The sequence below is a fragment of the Nyctereutes procyonoides genome, unplaced genomic scaffold (assembly GCF_905146905.1).
Source record: "Nyctereutes procyonoides isolate TBG_1078 unplaced genomic scaffold, NYPRO_anot_genome, whole genome shotgun sequence".
NCBI classification, from domain to species: Eukaryota; Metazoa; Chordata; class Mammalia; order Carnivora; family Canidae; genus Nyctereutes; species Nyctereutes procyonoides.
In genome coordinates, this window is record NW_026575132.1 from 15,532,112 (window position 1) to 15,546,308 (window position 14,197).

Sequence of the window (14,197 nt, forward strand, 5' to 3'; positions counted from 1 at the left end):
GCATCCTAACCTAGAAGCTGAGTGCCTAGCTGTCCACTGCAGGCATCTAGTTTTAGGATTTGGTTTCTGATATGCTGAACCACTGATATATCAGCTTCATTTGGAACACCTCCAAGAGCTAGCAGAGTTTTGCAGAAACATTCCCTGAAATGAGAAGAAAATGACCTCTTTCATGGAGGTCTCTTCTAAAGTTTATTAATAAAACATGTGACTGAAACTGTACGTTAATGAACTGCTGAAACTACTTTGGAAATAGTAAAATTGCGCAAGATAGCTTAGGGGTTACGTGTATCATTTCACACTGTGGCCCACACTGTCCTAGAACTAGTTCCAGGTGTGGGGTGGGTGCAAGAGTCCCATCTGGGCCACTCCTGGACACCAGGAGTCCTGATCTGGTCCATTTCTCTTTATCTTTCTTCCTCTCCAGAATCCTCCTAGAGTTCTTTAACATGAGGGCTATTGTTTTTGTCTCATGTCTGCAGGTTACAGTACCCCTGGATGATTTTTTTAAATAATAATCTCAGTTATTATCATGGTTAGATATCTCTTTGTTTCTTTTCTCCATCTATGGTGCCTAATGCTATCTTTGACCAGATGGAGAATGCAATTAAAATAAATATAATGTAATATAAAAATAAAACAGAACATATTGCTTTTGCAGGGCAATCTGGGCCCAAGATTTTCTGCAGTGGAAATTACTGGCTAAATAAACCTATCTCCTCATTGACACAAAGCTGAGGAGAGAGATTGGTTACAACAACAAAAAAAGAAAGAAATGTGATTATTTCCTAAATCGAGGCAAGAGAAGTTTTGCCCAAATGCAAAATTATTGAAGTAGAAAGTTTCTTTATTATTTTTTCTTTTTCTTTTTACATAAACACCATCAGCAAATTCAATAGTATCACAGTCTCGGTGCTACAGGGGATGAAAAGTTGATAAGAAGAATCATCTCCCTAAAGAAGCTTCCAATTTATTGGGGAGAATACAGGTGCATGAAAGGGGAAATAGAACTACATGACAAGTGACCTCAACCAAGTGATTGTTATAGCTGTGTTTTGGCAGAAGCCCTGCTCCCTTGGATCACTGGATGAGAAACTCATCTTTCCCAACAAGACACTTCCAGTGCAAGGAGGCTGGATGATAACCTTGACCACTTAATCATCATAGACACTGCCTCAATAAAGAGATTTTTAATACAGATAACAAAAAGACTCAAGTGTGTGAAAATGAGTATTTGTTAGAAGAATCCATGTGTATCTCATAGAATGCAACAACCCTTGTGCTCCAGCAAAGAAAGTAATAGGGGCTAGACAATCTGTAGGACGAAGGGTGCTATTGCCAGTCTTTCTGTGACTGTGGTGCCATTTGCCTCCACTTCTTTCTGAGCACTTACTTTTTTTCTCTCTTCACACCAGCTCCTTTCGTACATGGTGGAACATCACAGACCCAGTCCTAAAACCATCACCTCCTAATATCAAGGTGCACAAGAAATGTATTTCCACCCTAGGTGTCCAAACACCTAGAAAAGAGTCTCATTGGCCCAAACTGGGTCCACTGTTCATCTCTGGTCCAATCAGCTATGGCCAGTAAAAGATGTGTCAGTTAATACAAATATAGCAACAAAAGCCCACCCATTTGGGTGAGTAGCCAGCTCTTAGAAAAGTGAAGTAGAAGCTGGAAAGACACAAATCTGGGTACAATGCATTATATTAATTCCGGCAGTTTCCTAAGTACTTTCACTTGTGATCAGTTCTGTTTTTTAATCCCATAAAGGATCTCTTTATCTTAACTAGAGTTTATGATTTATCATTGATATATGTAACTCAACCTCTTAGAACTCTGTTTCCCATTTCCAAAACCTGAGAGCAGGACTGACATATGCATATACCAGAGCCTATAGCTTTGGAAGAGGTATATTATTTTATTCAACTACTCTCTTTATTAAACCCATACAGATACTGCCAACAGACATATGAAAAGATGTTCATCATCACTTACCATCAGGGAAATGCAAATCAAAACTATAATGAGATATCACCTCACACCTGTCAAAATGGCTAAAATAAAAACACAAGAAACAACAGGTGATGGTGAGGATGTAGACACAAAGGGACACTCGTGCACTGTTGGTGGGAATGTAAACTGGTTGCAGCCACTGTGGAAAACAGTAGGAGGTTCCTCAAAAAGTTAAAAATAAAACCACCCTACGATTCAGCAACTGCACTGCTGGGTATTTACCCAAAGAATACAAAGACACTGATTCAAAGGGATAATGCACCCTTATGTTTATGGCAGCATTATTTACAATAGCCAAGATATGGAAGCAGCCCAAGTGTCCATCAATTGATGAATGAATAAAGAAGAGGTGGCATATATATATATACAATGGGATATTATTCATCCATAAAAAAGAATGAAATCTTTTCATTTGCAATGATATGGATGGAGCTAGACAGTATTATGCTAAGCAAAATCAGTCCGAGAAAGACAAATACCATATGATTTCACTCTTATGTGGAATTTAAGAAACAAAACAAATAAGCAAAGGGAAAAAAAAGAAAGAGAGAGACAAACTAAGAAACAGATTCTTAAAAAAAAAAGAAGAAGAAGAAAAAAAAAAGAAACAGATTCTTAATTACAGAGAACAAACTGATGGTTACCAGAGGGGAGGTGAGTGGGGGGAACGGGTGAAATAAGGTGATAGGGATGAAGGAGTGCACTGAGTGACGTATGGAAGTATTGGATCACTGTATTGTAGACCCTAAACTAATATAATGGTGTATGTTAACTAACTGGAATTAAAACGAAAGCTTCAAAAAATTCTGTACACATACTAATGTAGCACATCAAAGTTAGTAGAGGTAAACTTTTATCTGAAGGATTTAAGTAGGGACATTTGGGAAAGGTTAGAAAGCCATATTCTCCTTGATTACACGCCAATAAAAATGTATGAAAAGTCATAAAAAGAGAGGAACAAATGGCAATGCCATGGAGAAATCTGATCAGAAGCCTTACTGAAGTAAATAGAAGTATTTCTGTTAGTATCTTAATTATACCTAGCCAGTTATAGATTTTTTGTTCTTGTCCATTTTGAGTATTTTGACTGTTGACAGAGGACAGTCAACAATTTGAGAGAACAAGCTCTAACATTTCTTGAACATGTACTACATGAAAACCATTTTATGTAATATAAGAAGAGCCATACAATCTTTATATTAATCTCATGAGGCAGTTATAATTGTCATTATTTTGTAGATGAGAAAAATTAAAGTTTAGGGAAGTTGAGTGGCTGGTCATAGTCATAAGCTAGAGAGGTATATTTGTGCATGAGTAGAATATCCCAGCTCTGTTCACTGCTCAAAATTTGCCTCCCCATACTGATATCTCAAAATTTGCCTCCCCATAAGTTTAGATGTCTTTGATATGATGGCTACATACCCATCCCCAGAAGGAATGACTGAAAATATAAAGGTTTTAGGTCCTCTGAATCGAGTGGATATGGAGCCTTAGGAAAATCAGTTCACCCCTGCAAGCCTATTTTCTTTCTTTATGACAGCAGGACACTACCCATGAAAGAACTCAAGCTGCAGTCACCATGTCAAAGGATTGAAAAAATGAGGAGTTATAGAGACCAGTCAGGGTGTCCTCAGGACCTCACAATTTTAATTTTGACACTAATTATTGGAGGATTAACCAAAAAGTAACACAATATCCTCTGTTTCCCTTTACTTCCAGTCTCTTAGAAGACACATTGGAAATTTCAATGAAAACGTTTCAATGGTAATAAAAGGGAAAAGTTTCTATTGTTTAATAACTTGATATTTTGGCTCTTGATTGAATCATCAGTTATCCCACTGCCAGGTCCTTCTTTATGTATGTGCCACTCTCCCTCTGCTCCTCTCTGAACATGCCTGAACATGCAGTGGAGTCACTTTCTGAGGAGACCCTTAAGTCCCGCTTAGGAGAGGCACCATAGTAGTGTGTTCAAAAAACACTGTATCAGAAAGCCATGAGGCCTAGGTTCTGAACTCAACTCTGCCATCACTGACCTAGTACCTGGGGAGTCAGACCTGCGTCTGGCCTTAGTTGCCTCATCTGTAAAGCAAGAGGGCAGGAGAAAAATGTTTTCCTGGGCTTCTTCCAACTTTAAGTTCCTTGACCCTGACTGAGAAGTGAGAACACTCCTCAAGGTTTATCTGGTCTCCTCAATCAAGTCTTTTTGCCCTGAGAACACTAACAGGATTTTCTTCAAGCTCCTGTCTTTCCTGCTTTTTGAGCCTAAGAGAAGTGAGGTCAATACACAGGGACAAGCTGCAAAATCAGTGTAGAGCAGAGAAAATGATACTCAATTTCTATGTTATTTTATTGTGACATTCTGTGGTTCATTTCAAATGTTTTGTTGACTTGTTCTCTAAAGAGGCATGAACTTTAATGAGTTCCTTTTCATAGAAAATGCTTGAGTCCCCAGGGCCACCATGGAGCATAACTCTAGGTATGAAAGATCCCTCTGGATTGTGCAACCCAGGAACTTGCTAGAGGGATGATGGGTGAGGCATCTGCAGCATGACTTTGACACCCTTGCTCAAAACCATTACAAGGAGTCAAAGGGCACAAACTGGTTAGCACTCGGTTCAGATATTTCATTTTCAATTCAGAGATTTCAAATTCCAACTTCACTACTTACTTGCCATTAGGTCTCAGGCAAGGTATTTATGGTCTTTCTTATCGGCACAAAGAGAGCATTTATTTCTCCTTCACAGGATTGTTGTTGAAGATAAAATTTCATCTTTCATATAAAATGCTTAGCAGGGTGCCTAGTATATAGTAAGTATCAAAAACTATCTTAGTTAATATTACTATCTCTTAAAATACATGCACACACACACACTAAATTCAAGAAAAAAGCATTGTTTTGATTATAAAACACAAAGACCATATCCCTATTGCATAAGCAAAGCAATTATGATTTTTCATTTCTTTGAGTTTTCAAGCAAAACTATGGGTATAAAATTCAGAGCAGGGCCAAATTGAATTTCCAGGAAAGTAATATCAGAGAAGCTTTTAACAAGAGAGGTTTGTTGGCTGAAAGGCATAAACACGTCTTAACCTTGGAATCAGAATGGGAGCAGACAGTGTGGCTAGTCCCTCACTACTTATTGATGAACTTCCAGCTGCACAAAGACCAGGTTATGCCCACCAATTTTAACTCCATTCTGTGTCTTCGTTCCCTGTTACTTTATTTCTTTTCCTTAGTGAGAATACTCTTTTTTTTCTTTAGTGAAAATAGTGAAGAGTATGGGAAAACTGGGTGCATTCATAGAATAAAACTATCATGGGGAATGTGGCACTGAAGGGGTCGATAACATTGGATATGGTGGGCATTCTATTTATATGTAAGATAATCTGTTTTCATACCAAAGTCACATATAAAAATACTATAGGGGTCAGAAAGACAACATAACTAAGTGAAATGGACTGGCTTGGGGCTGAGGCAAACCAGAAAACACATATCCTCTCTAAAGAAGGCAATCACTATTCTGCTCCAGGCTGCTGTGGCCATGTTTATTCAGTGCCACCAGATCTTTCCATTTTAAAGAAGTTAGGAACTCTGGACTCTCAGGTCAAACTTTTCAAATTCTTAATTGATGGCAATTCATTTAAAAAAAAAAATAAAGTAAAACACCACTGGAGTCAAAGTCTAAGCCACACAGTCGTAGCCCATTGTAACACCCAGCAGTAATTAGAGTTCAGATTTTGCAGATAATTGGTGTATGTGTGTAGGGAGGGGAGGGCCTGGGTGAAGTGACAGCAGTTAGACAGACTTTAGTTTCTACTACATTGTTTTCACCAAACACATTTGTACTTAGTCATCGAATCTATACTTATGGTTACAACTTTCAAAGTTTTGCTCCCAGCCATAAGGGAGCAACTAGTACCAGAACCAGATTTGCCCTCCCATCATAAAACAAGTATAAAGATGGTCAAAGGATATGATGTATTTGTTTTTTAAGCATCAAGCAACAGACAATGAAGAATTGCCATCCTTGAGAGAAGAGAAACACACAAGGCGAATCTCTTATCACTTTCTTGGGGGGCATTTTCCTGTCACAATGTAGAAATGCAGAGCTGAGATAGAACGGCCATTTAGCTGAGTTGAAAAGGCAAGGTCAGAATTCTAGACTGCAAAAGTATCTAGAATTTTCAGGAGAGTGTACTAGAAAAGAGGAAACTCCAAAAGAGGGTGTTCTAGAAATCAATGTAGGAATCCACTCTTGAAATTAAAAATGATAAAACTGTATTTATTTTGTTTCATTACTTAGGTACATATAAAACACATGGCCACAATAGCACAAAAGATAGTGATAGAATTTTATTGTTGAAACTCATACATTTTATGTGAAGTAGCACAATATTAACTGAAATTAATTACGATAAATTAAATATGCATATTTTTAACCCTGGAAACATGGTCCTCAAAGTTTGGCTTGCAGACTAATCACTTCGGCATCACCTAGGAATTTGTTAAAAATGCAAGTTATTCATCTCTACACAGACTTACTGAATTAGGAACTCTTGGGAAGAGGGCCATCCATTTTTTTTTTTTTTTGCTTTAACTTGTAGGTGGTTTGAGAATCATGGCCTTGGAGCAAGAAAAAGCAAACCAAAAAAAATTATAAAGATGTGTTTTTAAGGTGATAGCAATGGAAAGGAATAAAGGACTCTTCAACTAATTTTACGATGCCAGTATATCCCTGATGTGAAAAAACCTGAAAAAGACATTATAAGTAAAGACAATTACAGACCAATATCACCTGTGAGCATGGATGCAAAGACCCTAAATAAAATATTAGAAAATTGAATTCAAAGGCACCTGGGTAGTTCAGCGGTTGAGCATCTGCCTTTGGCTCAGGTTGTGATCTTGGAGTCCTGGGATTGAGTTGTGCATCAGGCTCCCCGTGGGGAGTCTGCTTCTCCCTCTGTCTATGTTTCTGCCCTTCTCTCTGTGTCTCTCATGAATAAATAAATAAATTCTAAAAAAAAGTTGAATTCAGTGAAATGTGAAAAGAATAATACATCATGACCAAATGAACACAGGCTGGTTTAATATTTAAATATTTAACATTTAAAATCATTCAATATAATTTACCATATTAAGAGATAATAAAAAGAGTAACTATATGATTATCTTAATAGAGGCAGGAAAATATTTGACATAATTCAACACTTATTCATAATGAAAACTTTTAATAAACTGAAAATACGGTGAACTCTTCTTAACTCAATCTATATCTACATTTTTTTACAAAGAGCCTAAAGCTAACACCACGTTCAATGGTGAATCAATGGATCTACTCCAACATTGGGAGCACGTAAATTCCACTTCCATTCAAATTGAACTGTAAGTCTTAAGGCGAGAAAAATAAAGAGCATAAAGACCAGAAAGGAAAAAAGTGAAACAAAGTTTATTCACATACTCATATGATTATTTATGAAAAATATTTTAATATTTTGAATATATTGCTATATCCTACCAACAATTTGACAAATGAAATTCTAAAATATTTAAAACAACATCAAAAAATCAAATTGCTGAGAATAAATCTAATAAAACCTGTACAAGGTCTATTCTTATGAGAAAATAAATAAAACCTAAAAAAAATAGAGAAATATACCATGTCTGTGAATTGGAAAAGTCACTATTGTTAAGATGTCAATTCTCTCTAAACAGATTTAAATATTCTACACATTCTCAATCAAAATCTCAATTGACTTTTCTTTGTGACAATTGACAGGATAATTTAAAAACATATATAGAAAAAATGCAAAGGGTTTAGAATAGCCAAAATAATTTTGATAACCTGGGACAAGATGTGCTATCTGTTTTAAAAACTTACTATAAAGGTATAGTAAATCAATAGTGTGGGATTGGTGTCAAGATAGACCAATAGATCACTAGATTATAACGGGTCCAGAAATAGACCCATATTAAGTCACCTGATTTTCAACAAAGGCACAAAGGCAATTCAATGGGGAGAGGAAATCTTTTCAATAACTTGTGCTGGATAGTCTTATCCGGAAAAACAGAGCAAAACAAAGCTGTGACTTCTACCTCTCACTATACACAAAACTGATTTTAAATGGCTTCTAGACCAAAATATAACAGCTAAAATGTCAAGTTTCTAGGAGAAAACAGAAAACTATCACTGAATTCTAGAGTTGGCAAAGATTTCTTAGATGAGACACAAAAGGCACTAACCATAAAAGAAAAAAAAATTATTGGATAGAGTTTATCAAAATTCTAATTTCTCTCCTTCTCAAGAAATACAGGTAGGAAAAAAAAAAGAAATACAGGTAGGTAAAAAAGCAAGCCTAGGAAAACATATTCACAAAAGCAAGCCTAGGAAAACATATTCATGTTAGTTTTATTTGATAAAAGTTCTCATCTATATTTATCAAAAACTTCTACAAATTTGCAATTAAAAACAACCAAATTTAAAAATGAGTGAAAAACATGATCAGACATTTCACAAAAGCAGATGTATGGATGGCTAATAAGCATGTGGAAAAGTACTCAGTATCATTAATCATTAGGGAAAACCATCAAGGAAACTTCCAGAGTGATGAAAATGTTCTATATCTTGATTGAGGTGTTGTTTACATAGGTATATATGTTGACAAAACTGATTGAACTTTATTCATATCTCACTGAGTATATATCTTATATCAACTTAAAAGAGTACAAATGGCTTGCATTTTTTTCCAGCCCATTTGTTGCTATTCTAGTATTCGTACTTGAGAATAGATTTGGTTTTATTTTCTGGTTTATTTTGTCATTTATTCATTCAGCATTTACTATGTATCCAGCTTTGGGTTTTAGGGAAACCAGCTTGTCATCAATTTGGGTATGATGGGGGAGGGGAGGGCAGAAGGCAGTGTGGCCTGAAATTGGCTTTGGACTTTACAAGATGAACACAGAGGGAAAATGACTGGGGCATAAACCAAGGAGTTGACATTGGAGATGGAGAAAAGGAAAAAGGAAACTTATTAGAGACATATTTGGAAGGTATACTCAACAGGACTGATTAGATTGGGGGGCAGAGTAGGGAGGTTCAGTCGACGGAGAGCTATAGAAGTACACTTAGGTACCTGTCTTAAGTGACTAAAGATGAATGATGGTATCCAGTGATCAAGAAAGGAATAGAAGAAAGAATAGGTTAGGGTAGGAAAGGGACATGGGTAATAGGCTAATACAAGATGGTGAGTTCAGTCCTGCACAGATTGAGTGGAGGTGCCAGAGAGAAACCCAAAAGAAGAGGCCAATCAAGCAATTGGGTATAACATCAGAACACTGAATGCTAATTACTTTCTGCTTTGCAGTAGAAATTTGGCTTGGTCCCACAGTCCTTTTTCAGTCTTATCTATAAAATGGGCTCAGTCCATCTGACTACTGTCACCAAAATATTTCAAGGTTAATGGCAAAATTTTGACTTGGTTTGTATTTTAAAAAAATTATCACCAAACTTCAGGTCAAGCTCTATGATGTGCTCTCATGGTGGGAATAAAAAGCATACGGTATGTGGAAGCAGGTGGACCTTGATTTCAATTCCTGCTCTGCCACGCAGGAGCTGGATGATCTCGGATAAATTAATTTTACATACCAGCTTCAATTTCTTCTCCTACAAAAGAGGATTAGAATCCTATTTTGCAGCAATGTTGGAGTCTGTGTGGGAAAGTACCTCTCCCAGAACCTGGCACACAGTAAATGCTTAATACATATCCGTATACCAGTAGCTTTGCTTTCAGCTGATGAATGGATGACGTTTCACCAAGAAAACAGACCTAGCTAAAAGTGCAAAGTATGCCAAACCCTGGACTCCGTTTTCCTCCATCCCTCTTCAAAGCCCAGGTCTTTCTCCCCTTTTTGCATCATCAAAATCAGCCCTCAGGAGAGAATGTGACATCAGTCATTAGCCTCTCCTTGTTAATGAGCTTACATCATCTCTTCCTCCCTTGCCAGGGAGACTTCACATTCCAAGCCTTCTATGTAACAATAGAAAGAATGGCTTTGTTTCTGGTTAAAGGTTCAGTGTGCTGGTGAGGAAGGAGGCTGTGCAGAGCCGGGGCCCTTTCCTGGGACTCCTGAATTCCTAGCCATGAAAGTAGCTAATCCTTTCTTCTCTGCCTCCCAGTTTGTAGTAAACTGAAGGAAAGCCCTATTTCACCAGAGCTGGTGTACAGACAACCCAACCAGGCCTCTGCAGCTCTACTCTCCACCCTCCCTGCCTAATCACCTCCCTGGCTGTGTAGTTTTATTTTGGATTTCAATTATTATATTATTAGTAGTTGTAATTCTCCATAAGAGACAAATAGGGGAAAGGGGAGTATTTGTCTATTATTTGTTACTCTTTAAGCTAAATGTCTACAGGTTAATTAAATTGAAAAGTATTCCCCCTGGGATGTTCCAGATCCCTGGTGGTCCAATAAGGTAATAAAACCATGGTGAAACTGAAAGCATTATTGCATGGTGCTTTATTCTCATCAGCAATGGCATCCAAATACAAATTCAGTCAATTATTGGGTGATTCAGAACAGGTTTTCTGGGAATTTAATTATCAGAATGGTCTGTGTGGGCACCGTGGTTGCTGTGGGGCAAACGAGCTGGAGTCGTCCAAGGGCCAGTGGTCTCATGTCCTGACTAAACACATTTACCCAGAAAGCAACTATTGAACAAAGAACTCTGCTCTGCTTTTATCAAAGAAAGTGTCTACCACAGCAGCAACCTCTGTTAGGAATGTGTGTGTGTGTGTGTGTGTGTGCACGTGCACGCGTGCGGGTGTGCACGTATTTAAATCACCTCATTTTCTTTGTTTCTCCAACCTCCCTCCATTAATTCATTAATTTGGTAAGTCTTTGTAAGCATCCTAAATTCCCCCAAACAATAGGACAGATGTTATCAGATCTGAGCAACAATGAAATCAATAAAGACTTTGGAGGGGAGCAAGAAGAAAGGTACAGGGTAATAGCAATTCTTCCCTGAAAGCAATCTAACCCATTTTTAATTTAATTTGGAGTGCCATTATTTCAGGATTCCAAATGCTAAGGCCATTTTAATCATGCAGATCCCATGTCTTATTGAGTTGTGGCAGAGAATTACTCTTCTCTGTGACCCTGAGTTAGCAAGGACATGCTGGGCAAACAGCCAAGGTGCTATAAGCTCAATAATAATAATAATCTATATTTAAAGTTAGCATGATGGCTATTAGCCATTGGCTCTCCTGATAGGAGGAGTGTCACCTCTTCACACCTTATAGCTGTTTGACTTAGCACTTTCTTTAGTGAATGAGAAATATCATCAAATAAGCTATCTTTCTTGCAAGAGAGGAAAGAAGGCATAAAACACAGACTATAGAGAAAAGCTATGAAGTAATTAAGAAGTGCCTGTGGGGGTGAGGAGGGATTTGGGGAAAAAATGGAGAGACTGACCTTGCAAAGGAGGGCAAAAACCTCCCTTTCCTGGAGGGTTGTCTGAGGTGTATGATGAACCAGAGGTTTATTTTGAGCCCATCTGCTCTTCACCAAAAGAAAAAAACTTGGTGATCTACTTTCTGTGAATAAAGCAAATAGATATGAAATCCCACATCATGTTCGCCTGCATATTAGGTTTGGATTCTCTTTTCTAATAGCTATCATTTACTGAATCCATATTGTATGCACGGAGTTAACAAGTTCTTTGCATGCATTATTAGTCTTATTTAAATTTTCACCGCCAGACTCACACTATGTATTTTCCACATTTAATAGATAAGGAAACGGAAGCTTTAGGAGGAGATATATAATTTGCCCATTGATAGCAAGAGGCGGAGCTGGAATTTTTATCTGGAATTCCAAACCTCCACTTTTTATTCTGCATCACCACGCTTTTTTCAACTTATAAAGGTGTTTTGTTGTTGCTATTTGTTTATTTTAATAAAGAGTTCAAATATGACCTTTTAAAATATGCTCTTCTGGAGTTAAATAGGTAGGTAAGCTTTCAAATAAGTACTGAGATGTCTGACCATTTAATCTCTCCTTTTCAGGGTGCTCCAAACATTTAAGTTCAATTTTAAAGGCACGACTAGTTCAAGCAGGCTTTAGAAAATTGGCATGCGATCGGTTTGGGAGATAGCCTCTACTCCACAGTCTTAGAAATCAGCGACCACAGGAATGTAGATGTTGAACTAGAGGACACTTACTGTATCTTACGCTGGGCCAGTGTGTGCTAGAAGGTTCTATGAATATTCTGCGACCCATTCATTCTCAAAGCCACCGACTTACCTTCTCTGTGCCTCACTAGAAAGCAGGTTTTAGTCACTACTTCGTTTTGCAAAAACGGTCAAGGATTAATAAAATAATATTAGCAAAATACCAATTATCTTTTTAACTACCTCAAAAACATTAATTCCTTCAATTCACCTTCTAGAGAATGAAGTCACAGACAGTCAATAATTCAAATTCTCCAGTAAAATGGGAAAGTATTATTGACCCTAAAGAGCACAGAGGTTAATTTATTTGCAAAAAAAAAAAAAAAAAAAAGCCTCCTGCCACATGCTCTGGGTGGAAAAAAAATTATGTTAAGCCTCATGAGAAAACAATCATCTCTCTCCCTTTATACCTCCTCATTTCTGTTTGTTTTGGGTGTGTGTTTACAAAGGTTTTGATCCCCAGGAAGCCATGGAAGAGAGATGTTCAAGTATGCTTGAGTACATCAAAGTTTGTATGTTCTTAGTCTGCCCATGAGAGAAGCTGTAGGGATCAAGAGGAGAATTGGTAACATGGATGACAGCCAAGCACATTTTGCAGGCCAAGCAGAATTTTTACAGGTCTATTTATTTATTTATTTTCCAATGATTTGCAAGGCTGGGTAAATTAAATTACTCAGTGTTGATTATAAAGTAGGTTAGTAGGCAAGCCCAGAAGGTCAACTTTTTCACCACTACAACTGCTATTCTTTATCTCCACCCCAAATTATTCTTTAGGGAAATTACTCCCATCCTTAATCCAATCTATAAAGACAATGGCATTTCCTCAAATAACTCCCAATAATTTAAAAGAGAGAATGCTAAATTTAAGTAATGACTTGTTGACATTTGAATTTTAAATTCATGAACACATTCATTAAGAACTTTTTGGTTTAAAACATTCTTTTTCTAAATTGCATTTTGGAATGATATACAATGGACAATTGTTCTTTCTTTGTTCACTGAGAATCCATTCCCCCTGTCTTTTGTTGACAAAATCCCAGTTCCCCGTAGAGAAAATATATCTCCCCCAGGGCGTATAGTTTGAACGGGACTGCAAATAAAGGCTCCTCAACCTCCCCTCAATAAGTGATAGAAATGTCTCTAAGCCAAGTCAATCAGGGCCTTGCTCCTAAATATCTTGAGGGTGTCATGTACATGGCAGCAGACCCTGATGAGATATCTTGAAATGGAGAATTCTAAAGCAATCTGGTTCCTTCTTTTCCCCTTAGTCCAATTCCTCAGTTTTCTCTTCAATTCTGTGAACCTCTTTTATCTGTAATCTCTCTCCCCATTTATAAATTCCCATCTTATGTAAGTTAGTCAGAATCCATTCCTTTTGTTTGCCACCACATACTCTACTATACCAGCTTGAGATGCTAAAATGAAATGAGAAACAATGATATTATGACTAAGGTCTAACTGGGAGCAAGGGTGTGGATTTTTTGTTTTCAATAGTGCTTTTATCTCATTTCTACCTCACATTGTTCTAGAAACATCTGAGGGAGAAAAAACACATTGCAGTGGAATTTCTTAATTAGCTGCAATTTCTTAAAGGAAAAGTCAAGACTTAACCTTTCCTAGTATTTTCCTTTTTGTATTCAGTACCCTGGATGGTCTCAGTACAATACCCATACCAATTCTAATATAAATAGTAAACAAAAATATAGCACTTAACAACAACAGCAAAAGGACTGGGTAAGATTTTCATCTAACATTTTCATACGTGTCCCTTCAAAAGGCAACATTGGGAGATTATGAATGAAATGAATTTTGAATTCTATATCAGACTATGCCAGTTCCTTAGCTTTGCAGATTCCAAAATGTTTCCAAATTAGATATTTCATTAGCTTTAATGCATCTTATAACCTGATTCAGACTCTAGGATGCATTTTGCAATGTGGGTTCATTTATAATTG